The 23,517-nt window shown below is 34.9% G+C and overlaps 1 protein-coding gene across 6 annotated transcripts in view; it reads right to left on the bottom strand.

Annotated features, from left to right (window-relative positions):
- The window catches only part of LOC150093608 (thrombospondin type-1 domain-containing protein 7B-like), a 950,748-nt gene that overhangs the window by 764,359 nt on the left and 162,872 nt on the right, over positions 1 to 23,517 (bottom strand). For all 6 annotated transcript variants that reach the window (XM_090412735.1, XM_090412734.1, XM_090412733.1 and 3 more), the window contains exon 2: positions 6,949 to 7,039. The gene's annotated coding sequence lies outside the window, so the exon portion shown is untranslated. The remainder of the gene's footprint in view (positions 1 to 6,948; positions 7,040 to 23,517) is intronic.

Here is a 23,517-nt window from a genome sequence, read left to right as displayed (position 1 = left end):
ATAACCAAAGACAAAACATGACGACAATGAACACACACATCTACAGACATAAAATACCCTTACAGGGATGCAGCGAAGAAATGGCAAGCCAGGGGCATTAAATTGCCTAAAATCTCTAATTCGAGGACTCAACTCGTCTAGGAAAAGGGGATTTTTTTTTTTGTTTTGTTGAAGACCTGAAGTTGTAGTTGGGGGAACAGTATGGGAAAGAATGTTTCAAAGAACAGAGAAGTATGGAATGAAGGCAGCGGATGAGAAGTTGGTTCGGTGAGTTTGGAGATGAACTGAATACGGGTATTGACTTACCGTTGCCTTGTATATGCATAGAGGAAAGTAAAAAGATGGTAGCAGCCATTTTAGTGGAGCTATGCCATTAGAAATACCTACAAGAAGAACATCATGCAGCAAGACCGTCTATAGGAAATCGACTGCAATGAATCAGTTAAGGGAGGATCATCAATAAAGCGAATTGTTCGTTTCTGAATACAATCAAACTTGCTGAGAGGGATCAAAAGTGCACCATCCCCAAATAGGAAAACATTTACTGCCTCCAAGTTAGTGGAAGAAATAAATCCAGATGTGAATCAAGAATATGCACTTTTGATTATATTTTACAGCCCATATGTGAATAAAATTATTTTTTTCAATTTATTCACAATATTATCATGATGCGAACATAACTTGACCTGGAAAGTCCCAACAAACTGACTCCAAAGCCACCTATGCTGATTTTTCTCGTGCATTTAAACGCAAATACGAATGGTCATGTTGGACATCAATTTTAATGTCCTTCATAACTGTTTTTTTTTTAATCTACTAGTGGTGCATTGGAAGCGTTCTTGTACATTTATAACCATGCTTTTAAACTCCTTGCTTAAGAATTATAGCATCTATGAGGAACCCATATCTCATTTTCTACTTAATATTTGAAGCACAAATCGTATATATTTTTAATCAAAGATACAAGTGTTCGTTTTAGAGATTTCAATGTTAGTTGGCCCAAATGAATTTGTATTTTTGGGGAAAAAGAAAATAAATCAACACAATGAACTAGGCATGAAAGAACACCAGACACAACACTATAGAAAGAACGTTAGACTCAACAACATTGACGGGAAGTTGCAGAATTATTCCTGTGCTTCTTAGGTGTTTCATATAATATAAGCAATTTTAGTGCAATGTTAATACGATTTTCTGAAAACGTGACAGATGATATATATAAATATAAATAAATAAATAAATAAAAAACCGTAATCATTTGGGCCTCTGAAACCTAGTCACAAGAACAACCCATATTTGACCTTTGGGTCAGAAGAGCTGGGTTTGAGTTCCGTCGATGACACGAGGAATCTTTATAAGAGCATTTCAACTGTGAATTAGTTGGTTTCATATGTCGGCAGTGTTTTTTCCCTGGAAACTTGGATAATACACCGACTCTTGAGGGAAAGGATGCAGCAAAGGAACGGCAAGCCAGTTGCAATAATTGCTTGTAAAACCCCTATCATCAGGAGACTCAAAGCTTTCCTAGGATGAAAGAGATGATAAAGAAGCGAATCAGCTCGTCAAAATACATAAAATGAATTAGAATCCGTATAGAGGCCAAACGTTGAGTAGGGTTATTGGTGAGAAAGGCCAAAACTGTTTGAGAATGGTCAGAATTGTCTGGTATTTTGGTAGGCATGTAATCACTCTGTGTGGGATCATTGGTGGTGGTCTTCCAATTATACTGATTCAACAGTGTTAGAAGCCAACAAGGAATAACAAAAGTATAGAATATACATTATGGCTTAATACACTCAAACTATGTTTCAACACATTCGGTACAAGGTTGTGTGAGTCGGCAAGAAAAAATAATCTATTGCGGAAGCAAGCCAAGTTCGCTTCTTTTGCATCTTGACCGCTAACAAAGTGACATTGAAAACAGAAGTGTGACTGACAGTTAGCTTGCCACTTCATCGATAATTACTTCCATTTTGTTTCAGAATAAGTGCAAGGGTTTTTCAATGTTCTCATCAGTCGCTAATGTTGATGGATAACCTGACTATTCTTCGCCCATGCTCTTTCTAGCAAGAAACGTTAAACAAACAACTGTCACCATAGATTTGCTCTGTAAGTCGTCCATCACATTCTACACACGACACATTTACAGCAATAAATAATAATAACGAATCACTACACGCTGTTCTTCTTTGATGCATGTAGTCAGCAAACGGCCATGATTTGATTCAGCAAGACATCTCATGAGTAAAGGTCAGCTTCATTTAAATAACAATAAAGGTTCATATGTAAAGAATGGGCACCCGCTCAAGAGTATGGCTTTTATGGAAAAGAAATTTAAAAACTGTGGATAAAAACGCCAGCCTGCTTTGACCAGTGGTTAGCGTATCTGCTCTCCAGCCAAAAGGCTGCGGGTTCGAATCCCGCCGTAGGTATGGATGTGATTGTCTGTGAAAATATTAGTGGTGGGCAGTAGATGGTGTTGGTGTAGTTGATGAGGGTGGTAGTTGCAGTCAGTTCTGGTTATTGAATTGTGGAGACGGAGAGTTACAGAGCAGGTGCCCTTCCTCAATGAGTCTCTGGAGTTTCGTATTTTTAAAAATCTGTAAGCATATCATTAATAACGAAAACTTATATTCATTATGCACATTTCTGAAATTAACATACCTCTTCCCCTCGCAACTCATACACACTCAAACGTAGTTAACTACTTATTTAGTCTTAGTGAAAGAATACGAATAATATATATATATATATATATATATATATATATATATGGGTGGGAATAAATTTTTAACTTGGGTATATTGTATATTAGGATAACCAAGCAATTTTATATGCTTGGTTATTTTAGCTCCTAATCCCAAGTATGCAAACAATTAAGTTTGCGCCTGAAACAAAGTTCAAGTCTAAAGATGGCACAACACCAGGGCAACTCATTGTAAAGGTGGTTAAAGCTTTGATCACTATTCTTAGTATTTTCCCATAATGTAAAGCACATCTCACTGGAAGATGTATACTGCAATGCATTATGGGTGGGGTCACTACCCAGTCACTACAAGTTAAAAATTTATTCCCATCAATATCTCCTCCAGAGATTTTTATTAAAACTTAATACACCTTGTTGCAACTTATATAGGTAAAGTTGATAAGGCTTTGTATTACTAAAACCTTGGTATATTTAGGGTCTAGCTACTCACTGAGGAGACCTCAAAAAAGGTCGAAACCGGTCTGGGTAGTGACCCCACCCATAATGCATTGCAGTATACATCTTCCAGTGAGATGTGCTTTACATTATGGGAAAATACTAAGAATAGTGATCAAAGCTTTAACCACCTTTACAATGAGTTGCCCTGGTGTTGTGCCATCTTTAGACTTGAACTTTGTTTCAGGCGCAAACTTAATTGTTTGCATACTTGGGATTAGGAGCTAAAATAACCAAGCATATAAAATTGCTTGGTTATCCTAATATATATATATATATATATATATATATATATATATATATTGTGAAAGTGAAAGAATACGAATAATATATATATATATATATATATATATATATATATATATATATATATATATATATATATATATATATATATATATATATATATATATATATATATATATATAAATCCATTAAAATATCAAGAAGAGACATGTTCTAATCTGTAAAATATCGTTTGGATGATGAAAGAATATAGAGTTGATAAATAAACTACATCAGCGCTTTTAAATCAAAGAATTTACAATGAAAAGAGTTTTTCATTCTCTCTAAAAAAATTTCGAGAGACAGAAAGTGCAGCAAACTATTTCTTCTCCACAAACTTCAACAATCTCTTGTATGCATTTTCCCAGACGTTTATGTTAAATAAGCATTACGAGAAGCGCACACGTGATAAGTTCATATCATGAGACGTGGAATATACTTTGCAATCCTTTCAAAACTAGAAATAATTCTCATTACAGTTTCAAGATAAACAAACATACAAAACAGAACGGATTAAAACTAAAGAACAAACTTAAAATTGAAAACAATAAAAAAAATTGGATTTTCGAATAAATAAAACATGTTCTTTGAAAGTTCCTGTGAATTGTGAGTTGTTTTACATAAAGAAGTATTTATTTTGATCTGTAAATGTATATAAAATTGAATACATAACATATTCATAACTATGAAGAAATACCTAAAAGAAGATAGGTTAAAGCAGTTGCAGTGAAAATAAATAAATAAATAAATAAAGTTCCAAGCTGAAATTTCCAGAAATGGAAATGGGAACCGACTGATTTTATTGAACATCTTTACTATAAAAATAGCGATAATTTGCACAACTAAAAAAAAAAAAAAAAAAAAAAAAGAAAAAAAGGAGAGAATATTGATCACGAATTCTACATATCCCTAGACTTTGTAGCTGTCCTTCCATGCCATTGTTGACGCGATAAGTTTTTTTTTTTTTTTAAGTTGACTACATCGCATCCAATTCAGAACATATGTTGTTAAGCTGCTAAGCAACGAAGTGTCCCAGAATGCTTTAGGAGAAACATACTGAATATAAAATATTTATATTATTATAATAATGTAGTATTATAGGCATTTGTTGAAAAAAAATAATAATAAAATGAATATAATTTTCCCCGCTTTTGAAAATTTAAGGATCGCTTAGCACCTTCACATCTCTCTTCGAAACACGTCTGTGTTCGAAAATTATTACGCAGAATATTACTTAAAACAGTGTTTTTTTTTTCATTTTTTTTAATTAAAGTAGAAAAGGTAGGAAATATAATTACAGTGGATTGTACCACTATACTAAGGAACTATTACAGTCCATGTTTAGAATCAAAGGAAGCTTGATTTCGCCCCCCCCCCCCCCCATTTCTTTCCTATCTTTATTTCAGTTATGTTTGGTTCTCCCAGTGTAACAAGCTTCTTTATGCAGCAAACAAAGTCTTTTCACAACAAATTTCAATTTTCACTTTCTTTGATTGGGTTTTCCATTTCTTGTTTATTATTTCTATTCTTCTTCTTCTGTCTTTTGGATTTCCGCCTGTTGTTATCTTTATGATTGCGTTAAGTGTCACTCATTCAATTGTTTATTTATTCCTTTTTATTTTTCTTACAGCTGTCTGTCCATTATTTTACTGGTTTTATTTTATCGAATTAGGTTACACCAATTCTGACATGTCTGCGTTATTGGTAATGCTTTTAAAGCAGGCTTGTTTTTATTTGAAAATGTCATAATTCATGTTATCGCTGATTTATATCTATTCGTCCTGGACATTTCGTAATGGAATTTCTGTTCGAAATCATTTAAATAGCTAAATAACTGTTATGCTTTTATGTTCCTTATTTTTTACATATATTCAAGTCACAGTTCAAAGTAAATTAATTGAATTCCATTAACTTAAAAAAATAAATTGATTTTATCCATCATAAAATCTGTTCCTTAAAGGAAGGCAGCTAGATGATTTAGTAAACTAGGAAACCATGTTGTTGTCAAATACGTGGAAGAAGTCGAGCAGTGACTTCGAACAATTTGGCTACATTAAAAACTACTTCACATTCTCCGCACTCCGTAATCCTCGTGATTCCACTCATTAAATATATGACTCCTGAAAAAAAAAAAAAAAAATTCTCTATTGATTTAACTCTTTGGTATCTTCCTGCATCTAGCTCCCACTGATGAGACCCACCTAAATAACGGTCGAAACCGTTCTAGGTGGCGTTCCATCCTATCATGTTTTTCCATTATAGGATACTGGGGCAAAGGATGTGAAGCCAACAGCCTCTATATACAAGGTGCCCAGTTGTGATGATGCTTCACCTGTGAACTTTGTTTACTCATGTGTAAAGGATTAAGACAAAAATAAAATTCCTTGTCAAGTATAAGATAAATTCATTAAATATGTTATAAAAATCAAGTCGATATTAGAACCATCATTATTTCAAAGCCGAATGTAGAAACTATGAAAGTTCGTCGTAAAAACATTTCCAGTTCCTTAGTTAAAAGAGAGTTTTTGCTCTCTTAAGGTTTCTGCCTGGTCTCCGAAGAGAACCAACCAGCTCGAAACAGCCGTCAGGCCAGTGAAAAACCTTATTAAAATGCACCAAATTAGAGAGCGAATATATGGACGCATGGGCAGCGTTCGTGTTCTCTAAAATGGTCCGTGCTAGGGCGAGTCATTTAAATTTCATTAAATGTGTTGGTTTGCTAAATTGTGTGTTGTTGTTTTTTTTTATGTTTCTCCCACTGAAGAAAGGTTTTTGGAAATCTATAGTATATTCGTACTGTGGGTGGGCTAAGGATGTTTTTTTTTTCGTTTTTATTATTATATATATTGTTTCGAGCTACTCTAGGTCTCCAATAAGCGGGGAGTGGTCTCACACCGGGGAATAAAATTCATCTTCCACCTAAAGACAATCGCAAACATCCATGACCAATGCGGGATTCAAGCCCCCAACCTGTTGGTGGAGAACGGATAAGCTAACTGCTCTGCCAACCTGCAGGACGGTTTGTTTCTTTGTATTGTTGAAGGAAGCACAACCCAGCTACGAGACCGGATAACTCACTTCTAGTTTTAAAGAACCTTTTAGTTCTTAAAGAATGTTCTTATTATTGAACTCAGATGGAACGCATTGCCTTATCCTCTGACTGCATTACGGAGGTATAATCTTGAATGAACAGATGAAAATTACTCAAAATTCGAAATCTCTTCAGGAAATTCTTTAAATCATTAGAATGCGATATAATGCAGAACAGTTTTGCTTAGGAAAAACCTAATTATTCAGATTAATACCAGAATTATAATGAAAAGTGATTACTCAATGATCTTTACATTAATGACTATTAATTACTATGCTATTGCTTTTATGGTATAATTCACGATATATGGGGGGAAATAGCAGAAACAAAACTCAAAAAGAAAGGGGAAAAAGTGGAATTTTTTTCTTACCGGACTTGAACCTTCAAAAGAACTTTTATTTTTCCATGAGGAATTCTTTTTTAGATTTCGAAATGTAGAAGGCTGTTTCTAGTTGAGATTCCTGTGAAGGAAAAAAAAATCTATCATATACAATATACATTGGGCCATTATGTAACACAAATTAAATATGTAATCATACACATTTAGTAATTTTCCAGCACGTATTAGTAAAAGTGAAAGAAAAAATACAGAAGAAAGAAGGACATTAATTAAACCAATTAAATATTTCGCGGCTCACTTTCAGTCGTTGACTTTTGCCTTCCCTCGTCCTCGCTCAAGGGGAAATTGATACTGTTCGCGCACAATAATTGACACACACACACACACACACACACACACACACACACACACACACACACACACACACACACACACACGAACTTCATTAACATGTTCTTTTTAAAAATGAGATTTTCAATTAAGCCTGCTGAGAAATCTTAACAATTGAAAAATGTTTCTAAGTAAAGTAAACGAGCAGATCAAAAGGTAAAAAAAGTACATCTTGACGTTAATTATTAGCAAGTCGCCACACAATACATTTAATTATAGATGACATGACATAGTTTCGTGAAATGCATAAATCTTAATATATCTCCATGATTATTCTGACAAACAGTTCTTTAAAACAGAAGGTTAAAAATAGTCTTTAAGATGGCAACAAAGTGATATTTATGGAAGCATCATTCTCTGAATATTCATCTAACTTGATACAATTTTCCATTGTCCCTGCCAATGAAAAAACAACAACAAAGCAATCCAAGTGGTGAATGCTATCGATTTCTTCTTATCTCTTAGAAGTTAATGATGTAAATTTTTCAGTGGAGAAATCATAATATGATGTAATCGACACGAAATATTTCTTGAAGGCTATTTCTAGAAGGATGAGAATAGCATCCTGGTTGATAATAAGTGTGAAACGATCGTGGAGAATGATAACCAAAGTTACTTTTTGCAATGGCATCCATGTTTAGTGACGTCATTGATTATCACAGCAAATTAGCCTGGAGCGGTTTACTCGTTTATGAACTGCAGGCAATTTACTCTGATTGCCACTGTAAAAAAAAATAAATGCGTATTTTTGGCATAATGAGCGGTCTGATTTAAAAGAATTTAATTAAACAAATTCAACAAGTTTTAGTAGCGTAATAAATATACATTTGCATTTAAATTTGATTCAGAACGATCAACTATCTATATCACCGATAGATCATATATGGGAGTTTACTTCAAGCATGCTATTGAGTTGGTAATATTCTTCTTTTTTATCCCAAAAAAATACAAGTGAAAAACAAAATCGAGTTTGTTTTTCTCTGTAGAAAACTATAAGCAGTAAAACCTTTTCCAATAGATTAGACAAAAGCGCTACAAATTGCAAATCATGGCTACAAACACGACATGGGAAAACAAGCTCGTTCACTATTCTGAAACAAGAAGGGAACTGTCAAGCTGTCGCATTATGAGATCACCGCTATTACAAGAGCATGAAGTTAACGGATCCAAACTAACATTCACCCCCACCTTCTTCCTCAAAAATGTACATATAATTTTCTAGTAATTCCATGCTTGCACTCGTCAACTAATAGGATAATATCGTATAGCTTTGGATGGCCTGTTTTACAAAAGCGAATGATTTCAATGTTGAATTCCATTTTGAAATGCACTTTGAACTTATTACATCGAAACTCATGTTCGAATCGATTCTATCAGGCCAGTGAATTATTGAATTTCTTTGAGTATAGATGACACCTTATTTGCCACATTTCTAAATTCCAAATTTTTTTTTTCTGATAGAGCACCTCTTCTGTGAGATTCATTCATATTTCATAAGCCATTACACCCAGAAAAATCCTTTGCGACGATTGGTATTTACGGTAGGTCGCTAGGGGTGAAGATAGATAGCCACATTATCTCGGTACTTCCTGGAAATATGTTTTCCAATCCATATAGCACTACGGAGAGCACTTTCGCTGAACCGTAGTAGAATAAACCAGCAAAATTGAGATCATATTTTATCGCCTTTGAATATCCGTTTTCATGCATCAAAGTGTACACACTTGCTTTAGAAAATTTTACCCCGCTGACAAGGGATGTTACCAGTAGTACAGAGCTACTCACTGCATCTTTTAAAATTCTCCAATAAAACAACGCCTGAAATATCTTAATAAATAATAAAATTTTAATCAAGACTAAAAGGTTTAAAGGACTAAGAGGTTTATTGATCTAAGATAAAAAAATAGGTGCATAACGGTTATAAGACAAGATTTAAAAAAAAAAAATTAGTCCTTTAAGCATTTTTTTTTTTTAAAGTTTGAGAAAGAGTGATTATACAAACAAATTTCTGCATTTGTTTATAAGGATTACTTGTAGGTGAGTGAGGCAAGTTAATCCCACCTACTTCGAAGCTTGGGTTAGCTTTTATGAAGCGAGTGGGATTTAGCCTTCACTATTTATGTTGTTGCTACTGTTTATGTCTGGGATGTTGGCATTGGGTGCTAGTGATTTGTATATTAGTGTTAATAGTATATTAACTTTATTGGTATATTTTCCAGAGTTCGTGTTTTAATGTTCTGTAGTTATCTATGTGTTTTAACTTTCTTGGTAGGTTGTTGAGTTGCGTTGCTATCTGATGTGATCTCACAAAAGAACCGTATGAGTTGCTGAAAGGTGTAGGGATGTAGAGAGCTGTTGTAGGTCGTGTTATACGATATGTGTCTCTGTTGTTTCGATAGGTGACGTTGAAGTAATTCCTTGTTAATGTCATGTAGTGTTTCAGGGTTTTAATGCTTAGAATTCTGTGTACTGCCATGTGCTTGTCGGATATTGGTTGTTGCGTGTAAGGTGTCCAGATCACTGTTGACACGATTTTCCTATGTAGTGTTTCTAATTTTGTTAGGTGGCTGTTCGATGTGTTTGAATAGATGTTATTCCGTATCTGAGTAGGGATTCGCAGATACCGTGATATAGGAGTTTTTTTATGTTGGGTGGAATAATGTCTTTAACTTGGAAGCGTTTTGCTGCGATGATCCGGAGTATGGTGTGTAGGTATTCTGTATCTTTTGTCCATTTAAGGTGGGAATCTATATAGAGACCGAGGTATTTTGCGTGTGTTACAGTTTTGATGTCGGAACATTGGCAGGTATTTTTGTTGTTAATGCAGAGGTATGTGTGACAATGTATCGATAGTGATGCCAGGCGTATGATTCTTGGGTTGTGTATTATCAACATCTGTGTTTTGGTGCCGTTGATTAGAATTGTGTTTTGGTGCCGTTGATTAGAATTGCTAGTAGTGCAGTGTCATCTACGTATTGAAATATTTCAATACGTAGATGACTTCGTATAGATATGTTATGAACATCGTTAATGTATATGTTGAATAGATGGGTGATAATATGGCAATTTGAGGTACACCGTGGTTTATTTGTATACTCCGACTGTGACATGTACCTATTTTTGTTACTTGTGTTCTGTTTGAGAGGTAGTTCTTGAACCATGTATGCAGTGTTCCTCTTATACCTATTGAGTATAGCTTGGTGAGTAGCATGTCATGTTCAAGTGTATCAAATGCTTTGGTTAGGTCCAGCAGTATAAGGACGGCGTACTTGTTTTTGTCGAGAGCTTTGTTTATTGTGTCGGCGATGTCTTCTAATAAAGTAATGGTGCTTTTTGTTTTCTGAACGCCGTATTGGTTTTGTGAGATGATGTTGTACTTCTGTAAATAGTTCTGTAGTCTGGTGTGTGTTATTTTTTCTAGAATTTTTGAGATGACTGGTCTGAGGATCGTTTCTTTTGCCGTGTTTGTATATTGGCGTAATTACTGCAGTTTTTAGTTGTTGTGGAATAATGTCTGTGTCGAATATTATGTTCACCAGTCAAAAGTATTGGATTTATTTGTTTAAAATGTGTTATAAGGTCTGTAAGTCTTATTTTATCTATTCCTGGAGTGGTCTTTGGTTTTAGTTGTAGGATTGCTTCTTTCAGTTCCTGTTTTGTTATGGATGGAAAATACATCGTTTGTTGTTGACTTTGTGTCGGTAGTTTTTTGTTGATCGTTGGTAGTTTGTCTTTTTTGAGTTGTGTGATGTTGTTTGTGAAAGCATGGCTGAATGAGTCTGCTAGTTCCTCTTGGTTCGTGTCCTGACCGAAGCTTTTTACAATAAAATCTTGTGCTGAAGTTTTCTTTTTTCGAGTTACTATTTCGTTGAGTGTAGCCCATGTTTGCTTCATGTTGTCGTTATATTCCATGAATTTTTGGAAGTAGTAGCGTCTTTTTGCCCTACGAATTTTTTTTTTTTTTTTGTTGTTAGTTTACTTCTTGTGTTTTTGTATAAGGTTTGTAAATGGCGGCTGTTACTGGGTGACTTTTTATTTTTATATATTTTTATTTAAATAATTTAATCTGCTTGATTTAATAATTTTAAAATAATTTAAATGTAGCTTACGCTGGAATTTTTATCTTCTTCATTTCGGGGATTGATCGCTATTTTTAGGACGGTGCAAAGCGCCGGAACGTCCATTATCATAGAACACTAAAGTAAAGGCAAATAATAATAATAATAATAATAATAATAATAATAATAATAATAATAATAATAATAATAATAATAATAATAATAATAATAATAATAATAATAATAATAATAATAATAATATTGTTGTTGTTATTATTATTATTATTATTATTATTATTATTATTATTATTATTTAATGTATCTTCATTTCCCGGAGATGGTGCTGTTTTTAAGCCTAACTTTTTAAATTCGGGAGGCTCTAATGTATATCCTCTCATCATTCTTGAGTGCATTCCGACGGCGCGCTAGATAAGAGACGATTTTTGTTTGTTTTGGTAGATGAAAAACCTTAGTTTCCGAGAGGTGAAACTATCCGAAATATCACACCATTAAAAAGAAAAAGAAAAAAAAAAGTCTAGTAAGAATACTTGGCGCACAGTTACGGAACCACTTACTGTTTGGAATACTATCAGAAGTTTTTATTTTTATTTATTTTCTTTTCTGGAAAACAAAACAGAGATGTCAGTATTTTTCCTTCTGGTTACCTCCATTTTTCTTTATACAAAAAAAAAAAAAAAAAAATCGATTATATTATGAGCATTTTAGGATCTTTTTGGGTGCATCATGTGTGGAAGTCTCTTTAGAAACAAAAGTGAAGATGTTATTTAACTAATTAACAAAATTTAAAAATATGGGGGGGTCCGTTTTCTCAAAGATATTCATACAGGACTTCTCGGTGTATACCTTTGACAGGATAAAAGGAAGATATCCCAACTGCACAGATACACAAGAAACGACCTTCAACCAGTTTGAAGGCAATGACTTAGCACGTATCACAGTGAATAGTTGTTGGAGAATATAATCGCTTTTAGTAGTCGCATTCTCCCAAAATGATTAAAAAAATAATTGTTATAAAATTAATCTTTTTTACATTGAAAGCGTTCCTCTGTATCATAAAAAAGTAGCAGTTTCATTCGGGGTTTTTTCCCTGTAAAACAGACAAACCGGCCACAGAACACATTCAATTAACAGATAAAAATATATTTGTAGGGTAAACTGTAGTTTAGGGCAGCCTCTCGTGATGAGACTTAGAATTTCATGGAGAAATCATATAATAATAATAAGGAGAAGAAGGCTTCTTATTATATAAGCGTTGCTTGTGCGGTTTCCTTAATGTTGCTGGTTTAGAGAAAAGACATCGACAGACAGAATCACTTCGGACACTGTTCTAATGTTTGGTTTCTGCCTTTGCCTTTTCTGTAAGTGCTATGGACACTGTTCTCCTAAATTGATCTATCATTCCCTAACATTCATCTAAGCCAGTGTTTCTCAACGTGGGGCGTACGCCCACAAGGGGGTAATTTGAATATTTTGGAGGGCAATTAGAAAATATACATGTACATATTTATACATATTTATATTATACTTTTTTCAGAACTTGGCTGACTATTATGCTAGAGGGAGGGGGGCATCAAAATTTTTGAAACTTTGAGGTGGGGCATCAAGATCTAGAGGGTAGGGCACCATCTCACTCCCCCCCCCCCTATGTTATTCGGGCTCGGGACCGCCAAGCTCACCAATCAGGCCTATGGCTGGGAGGGAGGGAGCGTTTCTTAAGTATTCCTGACTGTAATCCGGGTGAAAAAATCCCCTACCTCCGTATGAGACCGGCTAACTCACCTTTAGTCGAAAGAGACCAGATAAAGGTTCATCATGTCATAGACGGGAATCGAACCCAGGTCTTTCCGACCAAAGGGCTTCGTCTATAACAACTGAGCTACTGAGGCTCTAACCCTATCATTATCAATTCAAATTACTTGACTGTAACAGTATTAATTCATTGTGACTTGATTTGTGACTGGATAAATTCATTCATTTTTGATAGCATTAATTACTACATTTAGATAATCTGCAGTAACAAAAACTTGTGGATGGGGAGGAGGAGGACAGAAATAAACTACTCTTCAGTATGGCTGGCTGAGTGATTGGTTTTACCTGCTGTTCAACCCACCGGTTGCGGGTTCGAATTCAATGGCGAGGAAGGATGTGTTTGTGAATATCTCTGGACAGATGATGAAATTCATCTCCCACCCCGAGACGATTCACCACAATCGTGTTTATGGAGGCTTGAAAAAGGTTGAGCCCTAAATATTTCGATGAATTATTGGAAGCAGTCATTTAAAAAAATAAATAAATAAATAAAACAGTATCTTTTGAAACATGGAAATCGGACAAATAACGTTCAACAGCTTAATATATACTGTAAAAATGGTTTTTCATGTTCTTTGGTATCTGATAGATAAGAGAGAGAGAGAGAGAGAGAGAGAGATATGATTAAATTGGGAGTTCTGAGTAGTAGATTGTCGGTTCTGAATTTTTTATTAAGACGTGTGAGAATTGCTTTTTCTGCTGTGCCGCATCAGGTGTGAATCTAAGAATTTTTTCGAAATAATATAAACAAAATATTAGAAACACGCGGTGTTTTTTTTCCTCGCCTTTTTGTAAGGACGCCAGTGAAGCTGTTGGTAAATTAAAGGGAACGGCAGATTTATTTATTAAAGGATGCACACGAAGCAGCGTAGGGCTGGTAGAGATCTGGATGAATAATTATAGCCTCAAACAGTTTGACAGTTTTAAAGAAATGAGTCAAAATTAATGACATCAGCGAAAGGAAAGAGAAAATTAAACTTCGCTAGCAAAAGAGGAAGGATTTGTTACTTTACGTGAAGGAAATAGAACAAGATCACACGTGTTGCTTACATGAAATTGCTAATCTTAAACTTGAACAGTAAAATCCATTGTTAAAACACTTAATCTCATCACCAGAAAAAAGAAGAAAAAAAATTTTTTTTACCGAGTACGTTCTCACTATCCAATACACAAACTTCCAACAAGTTTTACTAACCAAAACGAAACCGAACTTTTCGAAAATCGAAGAAACTAGTGGCGTCACCTGTTGTATCTTTTTGTTGTCGAAAGCAACCTTCATTAGTGTCGTGTCAACTGTTTGTGACATTTGTTCCATTAGAAGCGAGCTATAGTGCCAAGAGTGACAGTGTGTTTTGACGAACGGTCGTAAAATGAGTTTCAAACAGAGAGCTGCGATTGACTTTTGTGTTACACTTGGTAAACGTGTTACCGAAACGCATCAAATGCTTCAAAAAGCATACGGTGATGAATGCTGTCCCGTACTCAAGTTTACGAGTGGTTTAAGCGATTTCAAAGTGGTCGTGAGACGCTTGAGGACGACGAAAAGCCGGGCCGTCCAAAAACTGGACTGAGCGAAGATAACATCGAAAAAGCGCGTGATTTCATCAAAGAAAACCCGAAATCGTCCGTGAGATTGATTGAAGATGAATTGGGGATTCCAAAATCAACTGTGCACAACATTTTGACCGAGAGTTTGGGCCTTCGTAAATTGAATTCGCGATGTGTTCCCCAAGTTGACCGACGACCAAAAAATGTATCGAACTGAACACTGCAAGACCTCAATAAAACCGCTCATAAGGACTCAAACTTCCTTGAAACGATACGAAACATGGTGTTTTGAGTATGAGCCCGAAACAAAGCGCCAAAGTGCTGAGTGGAGGCCACCAGAAGAGGGGCATCCGAAAAAAAACTCTCTTGGAGAAGTCATAAGTATAGACAATGCTGATTTGTTTCTAGGATTCCAAGGGCATTATCCACAAAGAATTCGTTCCGGTTGGTCATACGGTCAATGGAGAGTTTTATCTCGAAGTTTTGAAGCGATTGATAGCGAGAATTCGTCGCGTACGGCATGATATCGTGAATTCGATATTAATATCTAAACCAGGCAGCTGGTCGCTTTTGCACGAAAATGCACCATCTCATTGTTCGAACATTGTGAGACGGTTTTTGAGCAAAAACCAAGTTTGGGCGATGGGTCACTCACCGTATTCACCTGATTTAGCACCCTGTGACTTCTTTCTCTTCCCCCGACTCCATCTGCCGATGAAAGGAAAGCGACACGCACTGTTGAAAACGTTCAAGTGGCAGTAGCCACGACCCTCAACAGTGTCCCAAAAACCGATATAAAAAGCTCATTTAACGAATTAATGAGCTTTTTATATTTAACGAAATTTAACGAAATAACCATGCCAAACGCTGTATCGAAGCTGAGGGACGGTATTTTGATTGAAATAAATGATTTGAATAATTATAATTGGCCTGTGTTTTATTTTCTATCAAAAGTTCGGTTTCTTTTTGGACAGAGGGTGTATTTTGAAGTGATTCAAATAAAATATGACAGCGCCTTCACAGAGAGAAATTAGTATGTAAGAAATTATCAGCACTATATTTCATTATTTATGCTTCTATGCGAGAGACATTGTTGGTGTAATCCAAACTAATCGTGAAAGATTTTATAGTTAATCAACGCGGGATAATTCGGCATTTAGTTAAAAAAAAATCGGACGATGGTGAGAATAATTTAATAACATAAAGGAAGTATGATGAGAAATATCTAGTTCCGATATATCTAGAAACGTTGGTTGTTGGAATTCCGACTGAAGCAACTAAGGTTGCGAGGTCAGTGTGTTATGTCCGCTGATAGTGTGTTCTCTGGCTGGTCTGTCTGTTTTTATGAAGTAAACAAAGAGTTCCTGGGAGGAAAAACCCTGCGAACTTCATATGAGGCCGATAACTCATCTTTAGTCGAAAAGTCCTTATAAAGGTTTCTTGTGTCCTAGATGGGATTCGAACTAGGGAATTTCCAACCAAAAGAAAACTGTCACATGCTTTTAAAATATAGTAATTTCTTTGGGAAAAGTAGATGCAGTACCCAATCGCAGACTTCCTCATGCCACAGCCGATGTCGGAGATACACCATGCTTCTATTATTCGAAAAGGGGTTCATCACGCTGCTATCAACACACGCACACACACATTTCACACATCACCACGTTTTCTTGATTAAGAAGATATTTTATGCTTTTCATCGATTCAATTACCATTTGAACAATTCCGACAGTTTTGAGATGGGGGAGTTTTGTTCATTTTCAAATAAGGCACATAAGCAGTCAGTGTAATGCCAACTGTTTTTTTTCCCACACAATATAGGAGATTCTTTTATTTATTCAAATAAAATGAATAAAATATTATTTTATTTTATTTTTGTGTTTTGTAGGTATGAAGGATGTCGACGATAGAAGAAAGTTCTATAATTAACGAGGGAAACAAAAAACAAAAGATGGCGTAAGTAAATCTAAGTAGTCCGAACATTTCGGTCTAAAGAGTTTAAACAGATCGGCTTGGTCAGTGACGCTTTATATCATTAAGTACTTGTTATAAGCACCACACACACACACACACACACACACACACACACACACACACACACACACACACACACACACACACACACACACACACACACACATTCTATTATTTTTGCGGAACTTTTGTAGTAAAGAAAGAGAGAGGAGATTACAAAACTTACAAAAACGCAAATTATGAGAAAGTTCGAGAAAAATCCTCACATTCCCCTTGATATATATTTTCTAAACCAGCACCAAATTTAGGAATAGTAAATTATTCGAATGCAAATCCCATTTCAAATCGCTAATGCATTATCTGTTTATAATCGATCGCTGTACACTAGCGTGCTTGATCTCCATGAAAGAAAGCATTTGCTTTTAAAATATAGTAACCTGAGGTGAATAAAACCCACCCTAAAAATAAGCATTCCTATTGTTGGTAGATATCTACAGAGATATTTCTAAAAGGCAAACTAACTTAACAGGTTTTTCACCGATGAGTTTGAAAAGTAACAACTGCTGATGTCGCTATTTCACTTTTTTTTTTCATTGTTTCACTTTTCAGCTAATTACGTACTCGACATGATTCCTCCCCACCCCCCCACCCCCCCAAAAAAGCCGCACTAGTAGATTCGAGGTCATCAATGCTGTGAACTACGCTGCACGCCCGTGGCATTCAAATAGAAGGCCTTGTTTACGCTGAACTGTTATCAACATTTGGAGAAAATATGAAAGCGAAAAATATATTGGATTTTATCTCGAGCGTAATAAAATCTGAATCGGAATTCTGCAATAACAACAGGGGCCGCACGTGCATAGGCACTGCGGAACTGCAGCACCCCCAATTTTTCTCGATATATAAATATATTTATTAATTTATTTATATTTGCTTGTAATGTTTAATTTTATCATCAACAATCCTCTACAGTTCTCTTATTTTGTATAAAAAATAATAAAAAGCCATCTTGTAGCACTTTGGAGGGCGAAGGATGCTAGCAGCATTGTATTTACCAGTGTCATATTGCTACGCGCGCGCAAGCATATGAAGGTCATAGTGAGCTATTAGCGTAATGCGGCACTGTACGTCGCGCAGTTCCACTGTTGTTTATATGCAGTTTGCGCCAGTAGTAGTGTTCGTAGTGCTTATCGTGTTTCCTCCGTCTCTTTAAATATTTCGACATTACAATTAAAGACAACATTTGTTATATTTTTTATTTTAGAACATTATTGGGATTCATGATAATGGATTTTATTTTTAAGTAATTTTGAATTATACTAAACTGTATAATTTTATCGATAATAAACAATATTTTTTCATGTTAATTTTTTTTTTTAATTTTTACCATAATTTTGATATTTTATCCAAACACGTATATACACTGTACTTAGAGTGTGTATGTATATTTCGAAAGTTGCAACACCGGTCACGATTTCAAGCCACGAGCCGCCACTGGTGGCTATAATACAAAACTCATTTTCGCTTCATTTTGCAGAAAACAAACACAAGTTTTCTGCAAAATGAAAAACGGCTTTAACATTTGATGCTAACAAAATATATCGCATCAGTATTTTTAAAAAAAAGTAAAAAAAATAACTGAAAAAGATTAGCCTGCTTAGTATATGAATACTATTCCCTTTCTCATTTTCACACGTTGAAGGAGAAACAAAAGGCTCCGATTGTGCAGAATACTTCATTTTTCCCTTCAATGTGAAATGGGACTAAATGGAATTAACTCCACCTTCGCCAGTTTTATTAATTCCCTTTGAACTGAGTTTTCATTTCCGTTGATGAAAGACATTCTGCAGGTTTTAATCTAAACAGTAAATGAATGAAAAAAGCATTACTGAAAGAAATATTTCAATTCATAAAAACTTTCAGAATCAGCAACATACATACCCAAAACCAGTGCTTGTAAATCAAGTTTATAATTCTAATTTAGAAAAAAAAAATGGGAGAAAAGAAAACTTTAGGCTAAGAGAATAACTACTTCGGTGCCGTAGATACACAGACGCACTTGCGCATCGCCACCTTCTGATATGAGAAAAGCTAATAGCCTATTCAAGAAATCCCTCCTTCCATAAGAACCATTTCCTAAGCATATCTTTGGTGGGTAGTGCTTTATCGATCATGAAAAGCTACTATCTTTCAATACAAAACTCATTTCCAAACATGAGGTGTTTCTTTCTTTCCTTTTTTTATGTGCACTCTGAGCAGCGACAAAGAATTCACCTTCACAGTATTGGGTTTCTATCTGTAAATCTCTTTTAGTAAAAAAAAAAAAAAACTGCAGAGTTTGCGTATAGAATCTATTTCAACGCACATTATATTGTCTAGACACAAAAGGCTTTTTTTTGTTTTAGAAATTGAATTTACAGACTCGGAAATAAGATGCTACGTAAAATTATATACAAAATAGATGTGTTAATCAAAATATTCAATCTCCCTTTTACTCCTATAATGGAATCAACGAAGATCTTGAATAATACAGTATCACAGACTTTCATCTACTCGGAACAACGAAAGCTTATACCGCAGTTATCTGCCGTTCGTAAGACTTCTTAGGTTGTTGGCGGGACATACTCCACAATCTATTTACCATTTCAAGAAATTCATTTTCTTTCATACATTTGCGAAGTATGGAAGAAACTTTACTTGAAACTAATAATAAGTAGCAAATCAGTCATGCGCAGATGATTATTTTCACTTGCAGCGGGCGATATATTGATTTTATGTACATAGTTGAGTGCCAATTATACCCAAGTACCAGATGGAAATCATTAAAAATTCAGTTGTTAGTGTAAAATAGCTGCATGTATTTTAAACATTTGCTGCAAATATTACTAACACAGAAATCAACTACTTAAACGACAAACGTAATATGTTATAATAGTAAGGTTAAGGGTTAAGGTTGTTTTTTTCTGCATTATGTAACATTATGTAGGATTGAGATTAGAAAAAACCTATTTAGGTTTTTTCCTAACCCCAGATGTTTCGGGAATATATAACATTTGAGCACTTATAGGAGAAATATTTGCAAAAAAAGGGAAGAAAATAAATATAATAATTTTAAAATCCACTTGCACAATTAATCATTCAGATATTCGATCTTCGAGTCTCTTTATATAATAAAATCATTTTGTTTGTTGTTAAGTAAGACGAAGGTGACATCGCACTTCCGTGAAATAAAGAACTAAATGAAGTATAAAAGCTAATGTTCTTAAAGAAAGAAGTAGACAATAAAATTGATATTTCTTAACCTGTTTTTTCTATGATACCCAGTGGCATATTAGTGCTTGAATGTGCATTGAAAATTTAGTCCATTTTTATATTTAAATATTGTCTCAGATTGGTTCATAGATCAAACTTATTACAAATTTTTTCAACCACTGTCCTGGTTATTTGATACTTAATGACTTACGGGGCAAAAATATATTTTCTCCTTCCGAATACTTAATGCCCTTACGTTTCCAGATTGCTTGTCCATTTCCTCTTTGGTGAAACCATTCACCATGACTCGGTGTCATGGTGAATGTTTCTTGTCTTCAGATTTCGCCACCAATGCCAGAATGCCCAGATTCTGTACTTTTCCGCCTAGAAAATAAAAGACTGCTTCTTACTGACCTTAAATTATATTCATCCATAGTTTTGATGATGACATACACTCCATTCTTCTTGTTGTGTTCCAAGTTTCTGGCTCCTCTATGAACTAATATCTTTGCCATTTCCCCACCAAGAAGTGTATAATTGTATTTTCTAAGCATTCTTTGTAGCTAATGCCTTAGCATCAAAAAATATGCAAAAATGTGGTGTGTTTCTCTATTTTCCTTCTTTTTTTATGTGCACTCCAGGTACTGAAACAAAAACATACTTTCACCCGATGAGGAACAAGTTTAGCAATTATGATCTTCCTTCATTTCTCTTGCCTTTGTTAATACTATATTTCCAAAAAAAAAGTAGTTTGTATTTATCTTCTTATACCTCTAATCCTTTCTCGTACAAAAAATCATCTATAGTGTCTCTTAATATTTAAAAAGAAAGAAAGAAAAAAGGAAATCTTGGCGTCCTTTTCTCATTAAACGCACTCGCCTATACCTTCTAACACTGTAAATTCCAAATAAACTTCAGGGGCGGCTAGACACTCGGAAATGCAGCACCACCCACCCAATTTTTCTCGATATATAAATATATTTATTAATTTATTTATATTTGCTTGTAATATTTAACTTTATCATCAACAATCCTATACAATTCTCTTATTTTGTATAAAAAATAATAAAAATCCATCTTGTAGCACTTAGGAGGGCGCTAGCAGCACTGTGTTTACCACAGTGTCATATTGCTACGCGCGGAAGCATATGCACGTCATAGTGAGATGCGAGCTATTAGCGTAATGCGGCACTGTCCGTCACTTAGTTCCACTGTTGTTTATATGCAGTTTGCGCCAGTAGTAGAGTGTTCGTAGTGCTTATCGTTTTTACTCCGTCTCGTTAAATATTCGGACATTACAATTAAATCGTTTAATTGTAATGTCCAAAAATTGTAAATCCATTCCTTTAATTACAATTAAAATAATTTAATTACAATAAGTAATTTTGAATTATACTAAACTGTATAATTTTATCGATAATAAACAATATCTCTCATGTTTATTATTTTTTATTTAATTTTTACCATAATTTTGATATTTTATCCCAACACGTATACACTGTACTTACAGTGTGTATGTATATTTCGAAAGTTGCAACATTCCCATGATTTCAAGCCGCCACTGAAATAAATTAAAATAGAGTAAATCCCAAATACTGCTCTGACGTTTGGAAAGTGAATGAAAAATCTTCCTAAAACATGAATGATATTATCCAGAAGAGGGTAAGCTGGTAACAGATGACCTCTCTCACAAAACTTATTTCACATAGATGCTCTATTTCTGTCTTCTTGCCTTTCCAATGGGAATTGCCGTTGAACGTCATTATAATGCTCCGCTGCACTATAAGTCTGTAAAAATATGAGCCTCAGACTTCCTAAAAACCAACTTCTCATTCTTCTCTTTCATATCATACATTTCTCTTCTTTGTCTTACACCGTTTATCCCAAAGGCCTCCACACGACAACATAATGCGTATGTTTCATAACCATTTGCCCACATGTGGAACTCTTGTGCTATAGAATTTGGTATAATGAAGACAAGACCTTTGGAAAAATATGCCAACTCTTGTTAATTAACGCACTTACTTAAGTATAAAATCCATCTTTTTTTTTTTTTAAATTAGATCTGTACTTAAAATATAAACCGAAGTATATCGAAGTGTATCAAAATGGTGCCAGAAAAGGACACTTTATGTTAAGGTGCTTATCAGGTTTATGTAATGATTTACTGTTTCAGAAGAGTCGATAGCTAAATGCTTCTGATGCATTCTCAACTTCAGACGATAGCTGATATCATGCGAAGTACGAAAATAAATTCTGGCTTTTGTTTACATTCCATTTATTACTTGTCTTCACACGTGCACTCGCAAATCGGATTAAATATTAAAATTTTAATTCATGAACTAATTGTGATAAGTTCGAACTGATGGATGAATTCCTCGTAAATGTTAAACTCATCTCATCATCGCTTCCATGTTTTCCTTCTACATTGCCATTGTATCCATCCATAACCTTAAATAAACACATATTAATTTTACACTTTCACACACAATAAATTGCAGATGGCGCATCCATACGCATAATACAATAGTATGGAAGGCTATGAATGTTACGAAAGTAACATATTTAGTAATTTTTGTACTAACTATGATGAATTAATACGTGATAAAAAATATATCAGTAATTTAACAGATTTCGTGCTTATGCACTGAAAACAAAGATATAGAAAGCTACAAATTTCGCAAATATAAGAGTTTTGCTAAATACATATTACAGTAAAATTAATGTACCGATGAAAATGGCGTCAATATGCGGGGGAAAGTTTCTTGAACAAATCTTAATTTTGTAAAGAGCGCCCTCTTGCGATGGGTCCTTCGTTAGTAGTGTCACTTAAAAAAATAATAAGAAATTATTGCCGCCAAGACTGTTATAAACCTATCGTGCATTTAATACACTATCTGATCAAAAGTACCCGGACACCTACTCGAAACTGTAATCAGATTTTCCCTGGACACACTTTCCAGTAGTGGACATTAATACGGGGTGGGTCCATCCTTTGCTTGTATAACAGCTCTAACTCTGCCGGGAAGACTTCCTACCAGGTGTCGGAACGTCTCTGGAGGAATGGCGGCACATTCTTCCTGAAGAGCTGTAGCCAGAGCAGTTCGTGATGTGGGTCGTTGGGATCTGGAGCGAAGTCGGCGTTCCAATTCATACCAAAGGTGTTCTATAGGATTCAGGTCAGGGCTCTGGGCCGTCCATTTCCGGAACGACATTTCCGGAACGAACAATAACGTTCCGGAAATGGAACGACAGTCCATTTCCGGAACGTTATTGTCCACAAACCATTCCCTTACAGACCTTGCTTTATGACAGATAATAGTCATCACCGAATTGATCTTCTACCGTAGACAGTATGCAACGGGTTAAAATGTCCGTGTATCCTTCCGCATTTAGATTTCCGTGTAGTGTTACGAGAGGGCCAAGTCCATTCCATAAAAAACACTCCCACACTGTAACTCGACCTCCTCCAAATTTCACTTTTGGCACCACATATGCTTGCAGGAATCGTTTTCCAGGCATTTGCCATACCCAGACCCTCCCATCG

The sequence above is a fragment of the Typopeltis vanoorti genome, chromosome 23 (assembly GCF_054136105.1).
Source record: "Typopeltis vanoorti isolate ZY-2024b chromosome 23, IOZ_Tvanoo_1.0, whole genome shotgun sequence".
Lineage (NCBI taxonomy): Eukaryota > Metazoa > Arthropoda > Arachnida > Uropygi > Thelyphonidae > Typopeltis > Typopeltis vanoorti.
The sequence above is the reverse complement of the archived record's forward strand: the minus strand, read 5'-3'. Positions and strand labels throughout refer to the sequence as shown.